The following is a 22,210-nucleotide window of genomic DNA, read 5'->3' as shown; positions in this document are numbered from 1 at the left end:
TGGAACCGCGCGACCGCTACGGTCGCAGGTTCGAATCCTGCCTCGGGCACGTATGTGTGTGATGTCCTTAGGTTAGTTAGGTTTAAGTAGTTCTAAGTTCTAGGGGACTGATTACCTCAGAAGTTAAGTCCCATGGTGCTCGGAGCCATTTGAACCTTATTTCATATCCTTGAGTGTCTCGAATCTCAGCAGAGCTGCTGGCGTAAAAACACCATTATTGTGAAAGAACTTAACCAGCAATGTGCGAGCCTGCATTTATTAGACAGTCGAGGCAGGCGTCTAAGACGCAAACAGAGAAAGGGCCGTGAGCCCGCATCTTTTATTTTGCATGTTCTCAGCTTACAGCGACATCTAGTGCTAAAGTTTTCGTTAAATATGTTTTGTTACAGTACCGTACCCCCTTAATTCGATAATATTCCGTTCCAATGTGACGTCATTCTGTGCAGTGGTTCGTTGTTGAAAACTAGAATTTTAATTATAATCACCATACATATATTATATGGTAAATGGGTCACACTAATCTTCGTGCACAAATACGCACATTTTGGAAAAATCTGCGCTTCTTCTCTCTCTCAATCTAGAGAATAGCACGGGTGCAGCAACATGCTTATCTTCACGAAAAGACAGTCCAGTTTTCATTTCTGCTACAGTATGAAACACCTGTCCTTTAGACTGAAAATTACTGTGACGCAACATGCGTAGACCATCATCTGCACCATCATACGGGAACGTTAGGTAATCGTCAGCTTTAAGAGTCCATGTGGCACCAAGTTGCACACGCTAGCCTACCTTGAAGTGGATGCTGATTCCATGAGATATGCATATATTTTAGACCGTACATGTGCAAAATCCACAATCTGTGACACATTCGTTTTATCTTTCATCAAACCAATAACATTATTACCTCGTTTTGTGTCATACGCTTTATAAGATTTTATATCCAGATGTGTCAGATGCTTCGGGATGGCACCTTATCACCTCATATGACAGTCATTCAGGTATTAAGGTGAATGTATCCACATAAAGCAACTCTAGGTCTTCAAAATAATGTTTTGAAAAACTCACAACATAAATAAAAAGTACAGAGTCATATATTCATCAAGGAAGATAATAGCCTATTTCAATAGGGCTTGGCAATACACCTCGCTCCCCACCTACCAATTCCCACCCCAACAACTGAATAATACTCTTCACTGTCTTCAGAAAAGCCACGTAATTCATTAACTTATAGAAATATTTCTCAAATGGGCACAATGTGGATGCTCTTTTACCGGTATTTATATTAATAAAGCCCTTCAAACAGTGGCTGCGGTTAAATTGTCGAAAATGAGAGTGGTGTAGATTTTAACAACGCATAATGGATTTAGTCTCGTAACATTACATATATTTATAGGGAGCTATTCAGCCGTTCAGGACTTGCACTGAGCGGAGGTGAATTTTCTCGCTTGGCTGGGTGCGAGTCGGCGGCGTGGGGTGGCTGCTTGGCTAGTCCAGGCGAGCTCAGATACAAATGCGTCAGTGTGCGGCTGATATGAGTACTCCCAAAGCAAGACTGTGGACTGCGGTGTCTCACAAACCAGAGTGTACTAGTGGTACCAATAATGGTGGCGTTTACGCCGCTCTGAAATAAGGCTACTTACAGCTAATAAATTCAATAATAAATCATAGTTCCATAGTAGCGCAAATCTGAATACATGTGCGACGTCATATAATAGTGGCGCGTTCAATGAAACAATAATATTATCAATAACTAAAAAATTTAAAAATTTAAAAATGTACGAAGACTAATATCTTCAGAATTAAGTTGAAGTTATAAACTTTTAAAGGCGGTTTCAGCAAACAAGGCCTCGGATGATAACAAAGCGTTATATACTGAAGGGTCAAAGACACTGGTACATGTGCATAACATCATGTAGGGCCGCCGCGAGCACACGGAAGTGCCGCAACACGACGTGGCATGGACTCGACTAATGTCTGAAGTAGTGCTGGAGGGAACTGACGCCACGACTCCTGCAGGGCTGCCCATAAATCCGTAACAGTACTAGGGGGTTGAGATCTCTTCTGAACAGCACGTTGCAAGGCATCCCAGATATGCTCAATAATGTTCGTGGCGTGCACAAGTTTCTAAACTCAGAAGAGTGTTTCTGGAGCCACTCTGTAGCAATTACGGACATGTGGGGCATTGAATTGTCGTATTGGAATTGCCCAAGTCCATCGGAATGCACAATGGACGTGAATGGATGCAGGTGATCAGACAGGATGCTTACGACACCTGCCAGAGTCGTATCTAGACGTATTAGGAGTTCCATATCACTCCAACTGCACGCGCCCCACACCATTATAGAGCCTCCAACAGCTTCAACAGTCCCCTGCTGACATGCAGGGTCCATGGATTCGTGAGGTTGTCTCCGTATCCGTACACGTCCATCGGCTCGATACAATTTGAAACGAGACTCGTCCAACCAGGCAACATGTTTCCTGTCATCGACAGTCCACTGCCGGTGCTGCCGGATCACGGCGAGGCGGATACATTTGCGTCGTGCAGTCATCAACGGTATACGAGTGGGAAATCGGCTCCGAAAACCCAAACGATGATGTTTCGTTGAATGGTTCGCAGGCTGACACTTGTTGAGGACCCAGAATTGAAATTTGGAGCAATTTGCGGAAGGGTTGCTCTTCTGTCAAGCTGAAGGATTTTCTTCAGTTGTCGTTGGTCACTTTCTTGCAGGATCTTTCTCCGGTCGCAGCGATGTCGAGATTTGATGTTTTACCGGAATCCTCATATTCACGGCACACTTGTGAAATGGTCGTAGGGGAAATGACCACTTCGTCTTTACATCAGAGGTGCTGTGTCCCATCGCTTGTGAGCCGACTTTGACACCACGTTCGAACCTACTTAAATCTTGATAACTTGTCATTTTAGCAGCAGTAACCGATCTAATAACTGCACCAGGCAGTTCATGTCTTATATAGACATTGCCGTCCGTAGCGCCGTATTCTGTGTGTTTGCATATCTCTGTATTTGAATACGCGTGCCTATACCAGTTTATTTGCCGATTCAGTGTAACTATCATCCCTGATATTTACACATCTGTATCTATTTCATTTATTCATTTTTGTGTTTTTATATATTTTCATTATCCAGATGTCTGTCAGTACATCACATTCTCTTTAATAACACAGCATCTGAATGCAGCATAAATGCATCATAACTTATCAATTTTGTGTAGTTCTCTAGCGAGCATTTTACTGTTAGGTAGATACTTTATTTAAATGTTGCTTACAGTTGATATTGAAAACCACTGTAACTGAAAAGTGGTCAATCACATGTATTCTCTGGCACCAACAATGAAAAGAGTGCCAAAACGTGCTTCTGTCAACCAGATGTAAGTAACTGCTTAACCAATGATTCAGTAAATTCTTCTCGGTTTAGGCTCTGTCATATCGAATGAATCAGTCGATCTTTCGACAGATGTCTCCGCCGTTGTCATCAGTAGTAGAAATTAGTGGGTGCCGGTGGTAGTACGGTGTTCTGCAAGGTCAGAAACGTATCAGAGTGGCACAAAATGGCTCTGAGTACTATGGGACTTAACATCTGTAGTCATCAGTCCCCTAGAACTTAGAACTACTTAAACCTAACTAACCTAAGGACATCACACACAACCATGCCCGAGGCAGGATTCGAACCTGCGACCGTAGCAGTCGCGCGGTTCCGTACTGAGAGCCTAGAACCACTAGACCACCGCGGCCGGCAGGGTGGCACAGGTGCGGAAGTAAAGTTGGGCATCTCCTAGTGCCTCCATCATGCTGCGGGCCAAACGAGGTCATAGGACGCGGGTGGTTGGCCCTAGACCGAAACTGCAGCGCCCATGTCCCTACAAGCGTGAAGTCTCCGTCTTCCCTTTCACTCAGTATACCAACATTAAATTTACTGTCGAATTGGAGAGGAATGGCAAGCTTCCATTCTTGGATGTTTTAGTTGAACGCAAGACATGAGGCCGGCTTGGTCGCTCATTGAACCACGACTGGTACATAAACGCGAACAGTTTTCGCCACTTTGCACACAAGAAAATTAGTCTACAGGAAGAAGGTTATTTCTGACGACGACGAGATAGTGTCTGGATTTCAGAATTTGAAGTGCGTTACGATAAGGTAGAAATTGCTAGGGCTTTCAAGTGCCATCGACGAAAGGCGCCTCGTTAATCGGCAGAAGAGCTCAAGCCAGCTGCATTCCATCATGTGGAGGAGCTTATCGGTGCTCAAAGCCGAGGTTATCAGCGCCCCATCCTCTGTAGCAACTGCTAATAAGATGGGACGTGGCTTGAAGAGATATGGACTGAGATCATTGCCCCAGCCCACCTGCGAGAAGAGAGATATGTTATACCCTATTAAAGACAAGTTGCGGCCATGTGGCCAAGCGGTTCTAGGCGCAGATTCTAATCCTGCCTCAGGCATATATGTGTGTGGTGTCCTTAGGTTATTTAGGTTTAAGTAGTTCTAAGTTCTAGGGGACTGATAGAAGCTAAGTCCCATAGTGCTCAGAACCATTTTTAAACACAAGTTCTTGGCGTGTGTGCCGTCCCTTGTGGAATTTGTAGCATTTAGATACGTCAAACCACTTGCACTGTTGTCAAGCGTTCTGTAGAGCATTTACGACAAAGGAAACAAAGGGAAATTCAGAAGTCAGCCGTGGATGAGTCTTCCCTAGAAAATGGGTATAAAATATAGTATGGAAATATAGAGTTTTTGCTCAAACATCATCATCATCATATTGGGATTCTCTATTCAAAGAAGTGGACGAAATCGGACCTGTGACTGGGGCTGACTGCTACAGCAGTCCGAGGGCGCCGTCCCCTGTATGCAACTGTCTGCCACAGCAGTTCAGCGCTGCCGTGCCCAGCTGCTGACAACTGTGGTAGAAGTTCTAAAAACGAAATTGGAATGAAATTAATACCAAAAGCTGCTGACGGGCGTTGATATATATCAACGAGGACAAGTGGAAATGAGTGGCCCGACCGGGACCCGAACCTGGGATCTCCTACTTACTTGGCAGACGCTCTATCCATCTGAGTCACCGAGGGCTCAGAGGATAGTGCGACTACAGGGACTATCTCGCGCACGCCTCCCGCGAGACCCACATTCTCACCTTGTATGTCCACACACTACATTCGTAGTGTCCCACCCCAATACACTCATTACTCGTGGGAGACGTTCTTACCAAGACCAACAAAAAAAAAAAATGGTTCAAATGGCTCTGAGCACTATGCAGCTTAAGTTCTGAGGTCATCAGTCGCCTAGAACTTAGAACTAATTAAACCTAACTAACCTAAGGACATCACACACATTCATGTCCGAGGCAGGATTCGAACCTGCGACCGTAGCGGTCGCGCGGTTCCAGACTGTAGCGCCTAGAACCGCTCGGCCACCCTGGCCGGCACAGAACAGACACGATATACATATAAGTATGAACTTTTAAGAAGTTCGCTCGCCTATTGTTTAACTGCGCAAGAATAAGACGTCTGTTTGTTTGGAGCGCCATTGGCAGAGTCTCGCTACACCTTATCGTTTGCTCTAACCGCAACGCATGGCGGTTCAGTATGAGTAACACGACTGCATTCGAAGTCGATGTCGGCGATTTTGACGGAACCTCACAGCACTTTTACGAGTAATTTGCTTTAGAAACTACAGATGATGCTACTGTGATTTTTGTCGAGCTGTAGTTTCGCCTGTTATTCGCTTGTGTTTGATAGCGAATTTACAATTTGTGAAGGCATGTAAAAAGCTCCTCAGCTCCGAAGAGATAATGCTCATCAATAGACAGCAATTCAGATGAAAAGGATTCCTTACGAATAGTGTACAATCTACAGACGTTGACGGTTCTCATTCATCTCCATCTGTAATTACCAGTGCAAAGCCTACGACATCGAAAGGAAGTCCGCAGCTGGGTACTCCTCTTCAACGCTCATCATCTTCAAATGAAGACTCTCAGCGACCCACAAGGACGACAGAAAACAACTGGAGTTGTAAACAATCCTCAGTTCGACGAATCCTCACCAGGAATGAAAGCTCACGTAAGTGAAAATGAGTCCTGCCTCCGTTTATTGGGACTTTTTGTAAATACAGATATTGTTGAAATGATTTGTCAGGAAACAAATAAGTATTATACGTATTGGTCAGCCAACTGCAAACCAAAGACAAATTCTAGAATGAAGAAGTGGACTGACACAGGTGTGTCAGAAATGTATTGTTTTATAGCATCTTCTTTTCTATTGGCTAGTTTGAAAACGTAAAAACTGAGTGAATATTGGTCGACAGAACCTTTGCTTGAAAAACAAATTTTTACCAAAGTAATCTTCAGAGACGGATATTTTTTACTGTTGAGTTTACTGCATTTCAGCGACAACACTTTGTCTCTAAATGGGGATTACTTGGCGAAAATTTGACCTATTGTAGAACATTTTCGGAAAATGTTCAAGGAAACTTTCTATCCTTATGAGAAACTCTGTGTAGACTAATCTCTGATGCTGTTCAAATCCCGTCTGAAAGTAAAGCAATATATTACAACTCGGGGAAGTAGAGTTGGAATTAAAATTTTTGTAATTTGCGATTGGAGACAAATTACACTCAGATACTGGATTTTATCGTATATGTAGGTGCACAGACAGACATTGATAATCGTGGTCTGAGAGTGTCTGAAAATACAGTACCCACATTGCTCCAACCCTACTTGGAGAATTGTTTGTCGGCAACTGGTATGCCAGCCCAGATCTATTTTGTTGGTTGTATCATAGAGCGGCAAAAGCATATGGTACAGTTAGGCGAACACGGAAGGAAATGCCAATAACGGAGGAGAAACTGAAGAAAGGAGAAATAACTTTCCGATCTTCAGAATCAGGAAAGCTAATCGGTCTATAGTGGCAGGACAAGGAGGAAGTCTAGATGCTATCAACGTACAACAAATTCATGATGCATGTAACTTAAAAAGAGATCGGAAGAGTGATGATTTGAAAATGAAACCGAATGTGGTAACGTATTCTAATAAATCAATGGGGCTAGTCGACCGAAGAGACAGTCTAATAAAAACAGTACAAAGTACAAGGAAGTCATCAAAGTGGTAAAGGAAATTGTTTTCCCACATTTTTGACATGGCAATGTTGGAAGCCTTTGGCTCATACCGGAAATATGGGACGGAATTGAAGTACGGAAAGTTTCATCTCAATGTAATTAGAGAAAGTTTTGCAACTTTTTACGCCGATCGCAAGACTGCAGGCGGTGCTAAACGTCAACAGTACGCTACAAGACTAAACGTGTCCACAAATTTACCAGATCACAGGGAAAGGTACAAGACATGCATGGCCTGTGCTCGAAATGGTGTTAGGAAACAAACTAATTGACTGGGTTGGTTTTATGGAGGAGACCAGACAGGAAGGTCTCAGTCTTACCGGATTATGGAATGATGGGAAAGGAAGTCAGCCGTGCCCTGACGATGGATCCATCCTGGCAGACATAGTAAGTTGTGCTGTAAGGAATGTAGTGTAGCTCTTTGTGCTTATCCGTGCTTCAAAACTTATCACAAAGAATTTCAGCAACAAAAAACTGTTAAACGTTTTTATATGTTTATACACTACTGGCAATTAAAATTGCTACACCAAGAAGAAATGCAGATGGGTATTCATTGGACAAATGTATTATACTAGAACTGAGATGTGATTATGTTTTTCACGCAATTTGAGTGCATAGGTCCTGAGAAATCAGTACAGCCACAGCAATGCCTCTGCGACGTGCATCGCGTCGTCGTTGGCGGCGCAGTGTACCTGTGTATCGCAGTTTGAAAGCCATTGATATTGACCTTGCTGGTCAATTTAATAAACAGCAATTGATTGGAGGTCCAAATGTTTTTCGTGGACTCCATCTCAATTTTAATTGTGATGTTCAAGCAGTGTTTGGAGGTAGTTCTTGGCTCACACTTACTGTTGTGTGGGGCAATCAAGCAGATTATGGTGGCCTTGAAGCTTTTCCTGATGCCAACATTCTGACTTGGAAGACATGGAGTATTTCTGAGACTACAGGACTGTTGGCTAAACAGCCTTATGGTACTCTTGTTCCAAGCATGCCATTTGTTTTGAGTACCAATAACGGCCTTGATACGCCTGAGCATTGAATCAAACAGAGTTTGGATGGCGCGTACAGGTACAGCTGCCCCTGCAGCTTTAACACGATACCACAGTTCATCATGACTGGCGTATTGTGACGAGCCAGTTGCTCGGCCACCATTGACTAGACGTTTTCAATTGGTGAGGGAAGTGGAGAATGTGCTGACCAGGGCAGCAGTCGAACATTTTCTGTATCCAGGAAGGCCCGTACAGGACCTGAAACATGCGGTCGTGCATGATCCTGCTGAAATGTAGGGTTTCGCAGGGATTGAATGAACGGTAGAGCCAATGGGCGTAACACATCTGAAATGTAACGTCCACTGTTCTAAGAGTCGTCAATGCGAACGACAGGTGACCGAGAGGTGTAACCAATGGCACCTCATACCATCACGCCGGGTGATACACCAGTATGGCGATGACGAATACACGCTTCCAAATCGCGTTCACCGCGATGTCACCAAACACGGATGCGACCATCATGATGCTGTAAAGGTAACATGGAATGAACCGAAAAAATGTTTTGCCATTCGTGCACCTAGGTTCGTCGTGGAGTACACCACCGCAAGCGCTCCTGTCTGTGATGCAGTGTCAAGGGTAACCGCAGCCATGGTCTCCGAGCTGACAGTCCATGCCGCTGCAAACGTCGTATAGCTTTCGTGCAGATGGTTGTTGTCTTGCAAACGTCCCCATCTGTTGACTCAGGGATCGACACGTGGTTGCACGATCCTTTACAGCCATGTGGATAAGATGCCTGTCATCTCGACTGCAAGTGATAAGAGGCCGTTGGCGACTGATAGTGATAAGAGGCCGTTGGGATCCAGCACGGTGTTCTGTATTACCCTCCTGAAGCCACCGATTCCATATTCTGCTAACAGTCATTGGATCTCGACCAATGCGAGCAGCAATGTCGAGATACAATAAACAGCAATTGCGATAGGCTACAATCTGACCTTTATCAACGTTGGAAACGTGATGGTATGCATTCATCCTCCTTACACGAGGCATCGCAACAACGTTTCACCAGGCAACGCCAGTCAACTGGTGTTTGTGTATGATAAATCGGTCGGAAACCTTCCTCATGTCAGCATGTTGTAGGTGTCGCCACCGGCGCTAACCTTGTGTGAATGCTCTGAAAATCTAATCATTTGCATACCAAGGCATCTGCTTCGTGTCGGTTAAATTTTGCTTCTGTAGCACGTCATCTTCGTGGTGTAGCAATTTTAACGGCCAGTAGTGTACATTGTAATAAAAATGCTCCTCACACGAAGATGAAGTGTAAATATTATAATAAATACTCCTAGTTCCTCCAAGTCCAGTGCAAAGATCAGAACAAAACAGAAAGCCGAAAAAAAAATCAGCCAGCGTGTTGGAAGCATTGCGCGTGCCGAGTGCGCCAGAAGCATTCAGCACCGAGCGCACTGCGAACGGAGCGACAGTGGAGCACATGAGGCGCGACCGCCAGTGTTGCGAATAGCAGTCAAAGGGTTGAAGACCATTCGATTAAGTCTTGGCATTTTGACGCGAAGAAAAGTATATGACAAGGACATGGATTTATTCACGAAGGGAACAACGCAAATGATTCAAAATCGATTGTCAAGTGTCTTGCAATGTAGCCAGCAGAATAGGTAACTGCCTAGTGCTCAACTATATATCTCTCTCTCATGAAGACGGTGAGGAACATCGTATAGCGTACCTAAAAAAAAACATTTAAATGTTTTTATACACGTCATCTCAAGATTTTATACGCAGTCTTAAAGCCGGCCGGAGTCGCCGAGCGGTTCTAGGTGTTTCAGTCTGGAACCGTTCGACCGCTACTGTCGCAGGTTCGAATTCTGCCTCGGGCATTGATGTGTGTGATGTCCTTAGGTTAGTTAGGTTTAATCAGTTCTAAGTTCTAGGGGACTAATGACCTCAGTAATTAGGTCCCATAGTGCTCAAAGCCATTTAAACCATTTTGAACAGTTTTAAAGGGGAGACTCTAAGTAGGTCGAAAATATATTTTTCCAAAAATTGATTTTCACATCGAAGAACTCATTCTGCATAACGTTAACTTTCGAAAGGACTTAAACTTACATGATGTCTGAATGTTCTCCAGTTCAAAACTTTAATTCTTCCGCTTGTATTATGGAATTCGAGTTAGACGGAGCATGGGTATGTGTCAACATGTAAATCGTCATGATCTACATCTAGGTGGTTAGTCTGCTATTCACAGTAAAGAGCCTGGCTGAGGGTTCAATGAACCACCTTCATGCTGTCTCTCTACCGTTCCACTCTCGAACGGCACGCGAAAAAAACGAGCACTTAAATTTTTCTGTGCGAGCCCTGATTTCTCTTATTTTACTGTGATGATCATTTCTCCCTATGTAGGTGGGTGCCAACAGAATGTTTTCGAAATCGGAGGAAAAAACGTGATGGAAATTTGATGACAAGATCCTGTCGCAACGAAAAACGCCTTTGTTTTCATGATTGACACTCCAATTCACGTATCATGTCTGTGACACTATCTCCCCTATTTCGGAATAATACAAAACGAGTTGCCCTTCTTTGTACTTTTTCGATGTCATCGGTCAGTCCCACCTGATGCGGATCCCACACCGCACCGCAATACTCCAGAATAGGGCGGACAAGGGTGGTGTAAGCAATATCATTGGTAGACCTATTACACCTTCTAAGTGTTCTGCCAATGAATCCAGTCTTGGTTTGCTCTACCCACAATACTATCTATGTGATCGTTCCAGTTTAGGATATTTGTAATTGTAATCCCTAAGTATTTAGTTGAATTTACAGCCCTCAGATTTGTGTGACTTATCGCATAATCGAAATTTAGGTGATTTCTTTTAGTAGTCATGTGAATAACTTCACACTTTTCTTTATTCAGGGTCAACTGCCACTTTTCGCACCATACAGATATCTTATCTAAATCATTTTGCAACTCGTTTTAATCATCTGATGACCTTGCAAGACGGTAAATGACAGCATCATATGCAAACAATCTAAGACGGCTACTCAGACTGTCTCCCATGTCATTAATATACACTTCTGGAAATTGAAATAAGAACATCGTGAATTCATTGTCCCAGGAAGGGGAAACTTTATTGACACATACCTGGGGTCAGATACATCACATGATCACACTGACAGAACCACAGGCACATAGACACAGGCAACAGAGCATGCACAATGTCGGCACTAGTACAGTGTATATCCACCTTTCGCAGCAATGCAGGCTGCTATTCTCCCATGGAGACGATCGTAGAGATGCTGGATGTAGTCCTGTGGAACGGCTCGCCATGCCATTTCCACCTGGCGCCTCAGTTGGACCAGCGTTCGTGCTGGACGTGCAGACCGCGTGAGACGACGCTTCATCCAGTCCCAAACATGCTCAATGGGGGACAGATCCGGAGATCTTGCTGGCCAGGGTAGTTGACTTACACCTTCTAGAGCACGTTGAGTGGCATGGGATAAATGCGGACGGGCATTGTCCTGTTGGAACAGCAAGTTCGCTTGCCGGTCTAGGAATGGTAGAACGATGGGTTCGATGACGGTTTGGATGTACCGTGCACTATTCAGTGTCCCCTCGACGATCACCAGAGGTGTACGGCCAGTGTAGGAGATCGCTCCCCACACCATGATGCCGGGTGTTGGCCCTGTGTGCCTCGGTCGTATGCAGTCCTGATTGTGGCGCTCAACTGCTCGGCGCCAAACACGCATACGACCATCATTGGCACCACGGCAGAAGCGACTCTCATCGTTGAAGACGACACGTCTCCATTCGTCCCTCCATTCACGCCTGTCGCGACACCACTGGAGGCGGGCTGCACGATGTTGGGGCGTGAGCGGAAGACGGCCTAACGGTGTGCGGGACCGTAGCCCAGCTTCATGGAGACGGTTGCCAATGGTCCTCACAGATACCCCAGGAGCAACAGTGTCCCTAATTTGCTGGGAAGTGGCGGTGCGGTCCCCTACGGCACTGCGTAGGATCCTATGGTCTTGGCGTGCATCCGTGCGTCGCTGCGGTCCGGTCCCAGGTCGACGGGCACGTGCACCTTCCGCCGACCACTGGCGACAACATCGATGTACTGTGGAGACCTCACGCCCCACGTGTTGAGCAATTCGGCGGTACGTCCACCCGGACTCCCGCATGCCCACTATACGCCCTCGCTCAAAGTCCGTCAACTGCACATATGGTTCACGTCCACGCTGTCGCGGCATGCTACCAGTGGTAAAGACTGCGATGGAGCTCTGTATGCCACGGCAAACTGGCTGACACTGACGGCGGCGGTGCACAAATGATGCGCAGCTAGCGCCATTCGACGGCCAACACCGCGGTTCCTGGTGTGTCCGCTGTGCCGTGCGTGTGATCATTGCTTGTACAGCCCTCTCGCAGTGTCCGGAGCAAGTATGGTGTGTCTGACACACCGGTGTCAATGTGTTCTTTTTTCCATTTCCACGAGTGTAGATCAGTAACAATAGAGGGCCGATAACACTTCCTTGGGGAACGCCGGATATTACTTCTGTTTTACTCGATGACTTTCCGTCTATTACTACGAACTGTGACCTTTCTGACAGGAAATCAGAATCCAGTCGCACAACTGAGGCGATACTCCGTAGGCACGCAGCTTGGTTAGAAGACGCTTGTGAGGAGCGGTGTCGAAAGCCTTCTGGGAATCTAAAAATATGGAATCAATTTGACATCCCCTGTCGATAGCACTAATTACTTCATGTGTATAAAGAGCTAGTTGTGTTTCACAAGAACGATATTTTCTGAATCCGTGCTGACTATATGTCAATAAATCGTTTTCTTCGAGGTACTTCATAATGTTCGAATGCAGTATATTTTCTAAAACCCTACTGCAAATCGACGTTAGTGATATACGCCTGTAATTCAGAGGATTACTCCTACTTCCCTTTTTTGGTATTGGTGTGACTTGAGCAATTTTCCAGTCTTTCGGTACGGATCTTTGTGTGAGCGAGTGGTTGTATATAATTGCTAAATATGGAGCTATTTTACCAGCATACTATGAGATGAACCTGACTGGTATACAATCTGGACCGGAGGCCTTGCCTTTATTAAGTGATTTAAGCTGCTTGGTTACACCGAGGGTATCTACTTCTGTGTTTCTCATCTTGGTAGTTGTTCTTGATTGGTATTCAGGAATATTTACTACGTCTTCTTTGGTGAAGGAGTTTCGCAAAACCCTGTTTAATAACTCTGCTTTAGTGGCACTGTTATCAGTGACTTCACCGTTGTTATCGCGCAGTGAAGGTATTGATTGCCTCTTGCCACTGGTGTGCTTTACGTATGACCAGAATCTCTTTGGGTTTTTTGCCAGATTTCGAGACAAAATTTCGTTTTGGAAATTATTAAAAGTATATCGCACTGAAGTACGCGCTATGTTTCGAATTTCTGTAAAACTTTGCCAATCTTGATTTTGCGATAACTCTGAATCATTTTGTGCTGGCCAATATTTCTTTTACTTTGATCCCGAAATGGACTTAGTTTTCTGCGCATCCTGAATGACTATTTAGCTGCCGCGCGGAGTGGCCCTGCGGTTTGAGGCGCCATGTGACGAATTGCGCGGCCCCTCCCGTCGGAGGTTCGAGTCCTCCGTCGGGCATGGGAGTGTGTGTTGTCCTTAGTGTAAGTTAGATTAAGTAGTGTGTCTAGGAACCAATGACCTCAGCAGTTTGGTCCCTTAGGAATTCACACACATTTGAACATTTGACTATTTAGTTTGGGGATTCTGCTGCTATTCTTGTAACACACCTAACGCAGATTTATTTCATTTTAATAAGGTTATCCTTGTGGCAGTTTTATAATTGGTAATTGTAGGAACACTCTTTGCGGCCAGGGTAGAAAGGAAACTGGTTGAATCATTTGAAGGAAGTACAGAGCAAATATATGACTATATAAAAGCTAATGTGAAAATTATAGCAACAGAAGTGTTGGGTAAAAAAGATAGCAACCACGACCATGCAGCAGAGTGGTGGTCAGAGGAACTAGAGGTCCTCGTTAGAGAAAAACGAAATGCGTTCCTTCAGTAGTTGAATGATAAATCAGAAGAAACGAGATCAATATACAAGGAAAAGAAGAATGAAGTGATGAAAAAAATAAGGATGGCAAAAAATGAAGCATGGGAAAGAACATGTGCCAAGGTGAATAGCAAATTAGGATTTGGGAGAGCAAAAGAAGCATGGTCAGTATTAAAAGGGCTTCGACAGGATACAAAAAGCAAAACTAATCGCCAACTGATAACAAAAAAGGAAGGGGAAGAGTGTTTCCAAAAATTATTAAATGAGGACAGAGAAGAATATCGAGAAGAAGGAACAGTGGAAGAAAAAGGACATGAAGATGATGAGATCCAGATTTAAGAAAGTGAAGTACTTCAGGCGGTGAGAACAGGAAAGAATGGTAAATCACTGGGACCAGGCAATATCAATCTGGAGTGTCTGAAATATGGTGGTGACAAAATTGTGAAACTGATAACACAGCTCTTCAACAAAATGATACATGGAGATTCAATACCCAACGAGATGATGCTAGGTTACATTAATACAGTATTTAAAAAAGGGGGTCGCAAAATTTGTTCAAACTATCGAGGAATTTGTGTTACAAACACATTAATGAGAATTTTTGCAAAAGTAATTAAAAACAAACTGGAAAAAAATTTTAGAACCCAAGAAGAACAAAGTGGATTCACGGCTGAGAGATCATGTGTAGACCATATTTCCACATTACGACAGATTTTGGAGAAACATAGGGAAAAATCAAGAAATATAGAATTAATTTTCATAGATCTAGAAAAAGCTTGTGATGCTGTGCCACGAAAATTACTTTGGAGAGCACTACATATGGCAAACATAAAATCTTCCTTGATTGAAATAATACAGCAGATGTATAAAGATAACACTTGCCAAGTGAAAGTTGGTAATAAACATTCACAGAAATTTAGAACAAGCAAAGGGCTTTTACAGGGCTGTCCCATGTCACCATCATTATTTAAAATCTATATAGATATTAGCCTTAGAACATAGTCTCATAAATGTAATAGTATGGGATTAGAAATAAGAGATGGACTTTACTTACATCATTTATTGTTTGCTGATGATCAAGTAGTCGTAGCACAAGATGGGGAGCATGCTAACTATATGTGCAATCAACTAGCAGTAGCATACAAAACTTGGGGTTTGAAGATTAATTACCAAAAAACAGAATACTTGACTAATGATTCAGAGGAGCTATACATTGAAGGAAAGAAAACCAAAAAGATAAACACATTCTGTTATTTGGGATCCATTTTAGAAATCGAGGGAAAATCAGAACCAGAAATCAATAAAAGGATTAGTAGCGGACAGAAGGTCATTGGGATGCTTAACTCAGTCTTATGGAGCAGGAATGTAATTAGCAGAACTAAAAAATTAATATACAAATCCATATTGGAGAGTGTGGTTCTGTATGGAACGGAGACCTGGACAATTAACATGAAGCACATTAAAAAATTATAAGCTCTAGAGATGGACTTCTGGAGAAGATCAGCAAGAATCTCCGGAAAGAAGAGATAGGAACGCCGAAATAATAAGGAGAATGGAAATAAAAGAAAGAATATATGACGTAATGGATAGGAAGAAATTACAGTGGTACGGGCATGTACGACGAATGGAGAAAACCAGAATACCAAAATTGATACGGGAGTGGGAATGTACAGCACACAATGAGAAGAATGGGCGCAGAGGAAGACGACACACACAATCGAAACACCCGGAGGAATATTTAGAAAATATAGGTTAAGAACGTTTATTGTTTGTATTGTAATTTCCAAGTAAATTATTATGTTGGAGATAAGTCTTTGTAATGAGGAAAAGCACAAAATAATAAAAAAATAAAAAATGTATGACCAATTTCAGTTTGTTTGAGATAACTTACTTGAATAAACATTACTCAACGCAATTCTCTGCTGACGTTTACACCAATTTCACACGCTGTAACAAAATCATTTTATCGATTATTCATTTATTTTTTATTTAATGTTTCCAATTATTTTATCAATTCGTAATTCCATCCAATGGATAGACGGTTTGAATGCAGGATCACAGGTACATTTTATGATTTGCAGCGAGATTAGTTAGAGGGCATACCATCAATTTAAGCTCAAGTAAGCCATCAAAACCCTCCAAGTGATAGTATTTGTTGCATGTGAAGCCGTATAAATTGTTACCATCCAGGTGCTGAATGTAACTTGAATCAGCAAGGCTTTTGTCAAGGAATTTACTCATTCGTGAGCTATTTGCTTTGTCATATCTATGAGCACACTGGCCATGTCCCCCACAAATCCCGCACTTTAAGAGCAATGACTTATCAAATTCAGTTATGACCTCGAATTCCACACTTGTGATTTGGAGCATCGCATTCTACAATAACCCAGGTGCAGTAGTAACAGTAGTAGTAGTAGTAGTAGTAGTAGTAGTAGTTATAGCAGTAGACAGGATCCAGCTTGTACAGGATGATTTTTCCACCGTGTACAAAGTCTAAGTATTCATCGATAGGAGGATACGGAACAAAAAAGGTCTAATGAACTTGTAACTGGAAATGCTTGGTTTCCATGCTAGAGACCATTTATTCAATCATACATTGTTATCCCCCCCCCCATGAACCTTGCCATTGGTGGGGAGGCTTGCGTGCCTCAGCGATACAGATGGCCGTACCGTAGGTGCAACCACAACGGAGGGGTATCTGTTGAGAGGCCAGACAAACATGTGGTTCCTGAAGAGGGGCAGCAGCCTTTTCAGTAGTTGCAAGGGCAACAGTCTGGATGATTGACTGATCTGGCCTTGCAACATTAACCAAAACGGCCTTGCTGTGCTGGTACTGCGAACGGCTGAAAGCAAGGGGAAACTACAGCCGTAATTTTTCCCGAGGACATACAGCTTACTGTATGATTAAATGATGATGGCTTCCTCTTGGGTAAAATATTCCGGAGGTAAAATAGTCCCCCATTCGGATCTCCGGGCGGGGACTACTTAGGAGGACGTCGTTATCAGGAGAAAGAAAACTGGCGTTCTACGGATCGGAGCGTCGAATGTCAGATCCCTTAATCGGGCAGGTAGGTTAGAAACTTTAAAAAGTGAAATGGATAAGTTAAAGTTAGATATAGTGGGAATTAGTGAAGTTCGGTTGCAGGAGGAACGGTCAGGTGAATACAGGGGTATAAATACAAAATCAAATAGGGGTAATGCAGGAGTAGGTTTAATAATGAATAAAAAGATAGGAGTGCGGGTAAGCTACTACAAATAGCACAGTGAACGCATTATTGTGGCCAAGATAGACACAAAGCCCATGCCTACTTCAGTAGTAGAAGTTTATATGCCAACTAGCTCTGCAGATGATGACGAAATTGATGAAACGTATGATGAGATAAAAGAAATTATTCAGGTAGTGAAGGGAGACGAAAAAATAATAGTCATGGGTGACTGGAATTCGTCAGTAGGAAAAGGGAGAGAAGGAAACATAGTGGGTGAAAATGGATTGGGGATAATAAATGAAAGAGGAAGCCGTCTGGTAGAATTTTGCACAGAACATAACTTAATCATAGCTAACACTTGCTTCAAGAATCATAAAAGAAGGTTGTATACATTGAAGAATCCTGGAGATACTAAAAGGTATCAGATAGATTATATAATGGTAAGACAGAGATTTAGGAATTGGGTTTTAAATTGTAGGACATTTCCAGGGTCAGATGTGGACTCTGACCACAATCTATTGGTTATGACCTGTTGATTAAAACTGAGGAAACTGCAAAAAGGTGGGAATTTAAGGACATGGAATCTGGACAAGCTGAAAGAACCAGAGGTTGCACAGAGTTTCAAGGAGATCATAAGGGAAAAATTGACAGGAATGGGAGAAATAAACACAGTAGAAGAAGAATGGGTAGCTCTGAGGGATGAAGTAGTGAAGGCAGCAGAGGATAAAGTAGGTAAAAAGACGAGGGCTGCTAGAAATCCTTGGGTAATAGAAGAAATATTGAATTTAATTGATGAAAGGAGAAAATATAAAAATTTAGTAAATGAAGCAGGCAGAAAGGAATACAAACGTCTCAAAAATGAGATCGACAGGAAGTGCAAAATGGCTAAGCAGGGATGGCTAGAGGACAAATGTAAGGATGTAGAAGCTTATCTCACTAGGGGTAAGATAGATAATGCCTACAGGAAAATTAAAGAGAACTTTGGAGAGAAGAGAACCACTTGCATGAATATCAAGAACTCAGATGGCAACCCAGTTCTAAGCAAAGAAGGGAAGGCAGAAAGATGGAAGGAGTATATAGAGGGTTTATACAAGGGCGATGTACTTGAGGACAATATTATGGAAATGGAAGAGGATGTAGATGAAGACGAAATGGGAGATAAGATACTGCGTGAAGAGTTTGACAGCGCACTGAAAGACCTGAGTCGAAACAAGGCCACGGGAGTAGACAACATTCCATTAGAACTACTGACCGCCTTAGGAGAGCCAATCATGACAAAACTCTACCAGCTAGTGAGCAAGATGTATGAGACAGGCGAAATACCCTCGGACTTCAAGAAGAATATAATAATTCCAATCCCAAAGAAAGCAGGTGCTGACAGATGTGAAAATTACCGAACTATCAGTTTAATAAGTCACAGCTGCAAAATACTAACGCGAATTCTTTACAGACGAATGGAAAACTGGTAGACGCGGACCTCGGGGAGGATCAGTTTGGATTCCGTAGAAATGTTGGAACACGTGAGGCAATACTGACCTTACGTCTTATCTTAGAACAAAGATTAAGAAAAGGCAAACCTACGTTTCTAGCATTTTTGGACCTAGAGATAGCTTTTGAGAATGTTGACTGGAATACTCCCTTTTAAATTCTGAAGGTGGCAGGGGTAAAATACAGGGAGCCAAAGGCTATTTACAATTTGTACAGAAACCAGAAGGCAGTCATAAGAGTCGAGGGGCATGAAAGGGAAGCAGTGGTTGGGAAAGGAGTGAGACAGGGTTGTAGCCTCTCCCCGATGTTATTCAATCTGTATATTGAGCAAGCGTTAAAGGAAACAAAAGAAAAATTCGGAGTAGGTATTAAAATTCATGGAGAAGAAGTAAAAACTTTGAGGTTCGCCGATGACATTGTAATTCTGTCAGAGACAGCAAAGGACTTGGAAGAGCAGTTGAACGGAATGGACAATGTCTTGAAAGGAGGATATAAGATGAACATCAACAAAAGCAAAACGAGGATAATGGAATGTAGTCAAAATAAATCGGGTGATGCTGAGGGAATTAGGTTAGTAAACGAGAAACTTAAAGTAGTAAAGGAGTTTTGATATTTAGGAAGTAAAATAACTTATGATGGTAGAAGTAGAGAGGATATAATATGTAGACTGACAATGGCAAGGAAAGCGTTTCTGAAGAAGTGAAATTTGTTAACATCGAGTATAGATTTATGTATCAGGAAGTCGTTTCTGAAAGTATTTGTATGGAGTGTAGCCATGCATGGAAGTGAAACATGGACGATAACTAGTTTGGACAAGAAGAGAATAGAAGCTTTCGAAATGTGGTGCTACAGAAGAATGCTGAAGATAAGGTGGCTAGATCACGTAACTAATGAGGAGGTATTGAATTGAATTGGGGAGAAGAGAAGTTTGTGGCACAACTTGACTAGAAGAAGGGATCGGTTGGTAGGACATGTCCTGAGGCATCGAGGGATCACAAATTTAGCATTGGAGGGCAGCGTGGGGGGTAAAAATCGTAGAGGGAGACCGAGAGATAAGTACACTAAGCAGATTCAGAAGGATGTAGGTCGCAGTAGGTACTGGGAGATGAAGAAGCTTGCACAGGACAGAGTAGCATGGAGAGCTGCATCTAACCAGCCTCAGGACTGAAGATAACAACAACAACAACAACATTGTTATAGAGACTGCCATCTGATACGTGCTGTACCATGCAGTTACAGTTACAGTATGTATCGAAAATGGTTTCCATGTGCCTCAACATACGAGTGAACGCTCCGTATAGCATGTTCTGTCTCACACGTTCACATCTGCCAGGCTGCACCCGAATAGCTTCAGAGGCATTATGAATACGGCGCTCTAGTGTCTCCACATCTGGAATGGGCTGTGCATGCACGATACTTTTGAGATAGCCTCTAAACCAGAAATCGCACGGGTTGAGATCCAATGAACGAGCAGGACATGCAGCTGGACCCCTCGTCCTATCCGTCGACCAGGGACGACACGTCCAGACGTTAACGGCAAACTGGGCTGGATCACCATTATGTAGGAGCCACATAACCCTTCGAATCGTCAATGGCACTTCTTTCAGCAGGCTAGGCAGAATCAACCACAAGAAACGCCAGTAGTTCCGTAAGGAAGACCGGTCCCAAAACACGGTCGCCAATTATCCCGCCACACACATTCCAGCTGCACCGATGCTGCTGATTCGCTATCACCATACCACAGAGGTTCTGCATACTATCCCACAGATGACTATTACGAAAGTTACTCCGTGTAAAGGTGGTCTCATCTGTGAGTAGAATGGATGGCACAAATCCAGGAATCGTGGTTACCTGATGAAAAAACAAGTGAGAAAACTCCTCCCGATGAGAAATGTCTGTCGCTAGTAAGTCCTGCGGAAGCTATAATTGATAGGTGTAGTAATAATTGTCATGTAGAATATTCGATACAGTCGCCTGGCTTACACTGTTTTGGAGGGTTCTACTGCATGGTACTTACACGGCGGTCGCCTTCCACAGAGTTAATCACATTGTTCTCTATGTTAGGTGTCAGAAAATTTCTGGTATGCCCTTCATGATTTACTGCTACCTGAAACCATCCTGTACAAGACAAACAGCGAAACACTGTTGCAAATATTGAATGCTGCGGTTGTTATCGGCGGGGATAGTTTGCAACATAACTCTCCGCCGTCTTTTTCCATTTGGCTTTCCGTAAGTAAACACCAAGCCGACAAGCTCTCGATTCGAATGAGGAACCAATGTGTAAGACGCTGTATCACATCGACTATAATGTGAGTAACCAAGAGAAATGAATGGGACACAACATTACCAACTAATATGGCAGGAGAGGGCGCTAGGCCATAAGATATGAGGAATGGTACCACCCTCTAGGAGGAAATCATGCATGCTGTAACTGTGGATGCATGGTACAGAGCGGTCTCTGTAACAAAGTATGGTGGAATAAATGCTCTCTAGCACGGAAACCATGCATTTCCGGACATAATTTTATTACACTTTTTTCCCGTATCCTCTCATCGATCAATCGCTAGAGTTTGTACACAGTGGGAAAAATCAACCTGTATACAATATTGCAAAGTATACACCCCGGGATTGCTCAGATACATCTGCAAGGAGCTGTGAATCTGCGTGCACGCAATGCCAGTGGTTCAAATGGCTCTGAGCACTATGGTACTTAACATCTGTGGTCATTAGTCCCCTAGAACTTAGAACTACTTAAACCCAACTAACCTAAGGACATCACACACATCCATGCTCGAGGCAGGATTCGAACCTGCGACCGTAGCAGTCGCGCGGTTCCGGACTGCACGCATAGAACCGCTAGACCACCGCGGCAGGCGTAATGCCATTCACATTCCCATAATTAGATATTAAATTCCTGACTAGCACACATCACGTGCTCATATTTTACATTCATTATGGAATCTCGTGTAAGATTATCAGAGAATGGAGATACATTGCGTACCTGGACCCCAGAGAGTCTGTCCGCAGAATCCAGATATTTGTATAGGAAGATACTTTCTTCGTAATAAGCTGAAATTTTGTGTCATCGGAGTTTGTAGCTCGCAAGAGTTTCAGCAAGTTTCTGAAGTGTGCATGCATATACACTCCTGGAAATGGAAAAAAGAACACATTGACACCGGAGTGTCAGACCCACCATACTTGCTCCGGACACTGCGAGAGGGCTGTACAAGCAATGATCACACGCACGGCACAGCGGACACACCAGGAACCACGGTGTTGGCCGTCGAATGGCGCTAGCTGCGCAGCATTTGTGCACCGCCGCCGTCAGTG

General features: G+C 43.4%; 1 protein-coding gene across 4 annotated transcripts in view; it reads left to right on the top strand.

Moving 5' to 3' along the window:
* The window catches only part of LOC126336704 (lactosylceramide 4-alpha-galactosyltransferase-like), a 125,836-nt gene that overhangs the window by 4,883 nt on the left and 98,743 nt on the right, over window positions 1–22,210 (top strand). Inside the window, exon 1 of one of the 4 annotated variants that reach the window (XM_050000666.1) lies at window positions 5,987–6,071. The exons of the other annotated variants lie outside the window; for them this stretch is intronic. The gene's annotated coding sequence lies outside the window, so the exon portion shown is untranslated. Of the gene's footprint in view, window positions 1–5,986; window positions 6,072–22,210 lie in introns of those variants that run through there. 4 annotated transcript variants of the gene reach the window in all.

Source organism: Schistocerca gregaria, chromosome 2 (genome assembly GCF_023897955.1).
Source record: "Schistocerca gregaria isolate iqSchGreg1 chromosome 2, iqSchGreg1.2, whole genome shotgun sequence".
In the NCBI taxonomy this organism is placed as follows: domain Eukaryota; kingdom Metazoa; phylum Arthropoda; class Insecta; order Orthoptera; family Acrididae; genus Schistocerca; species Schistocerca gregaria.
This window is presented reverse-complemented; position numbering and strand designations above follow the sequence as displayed.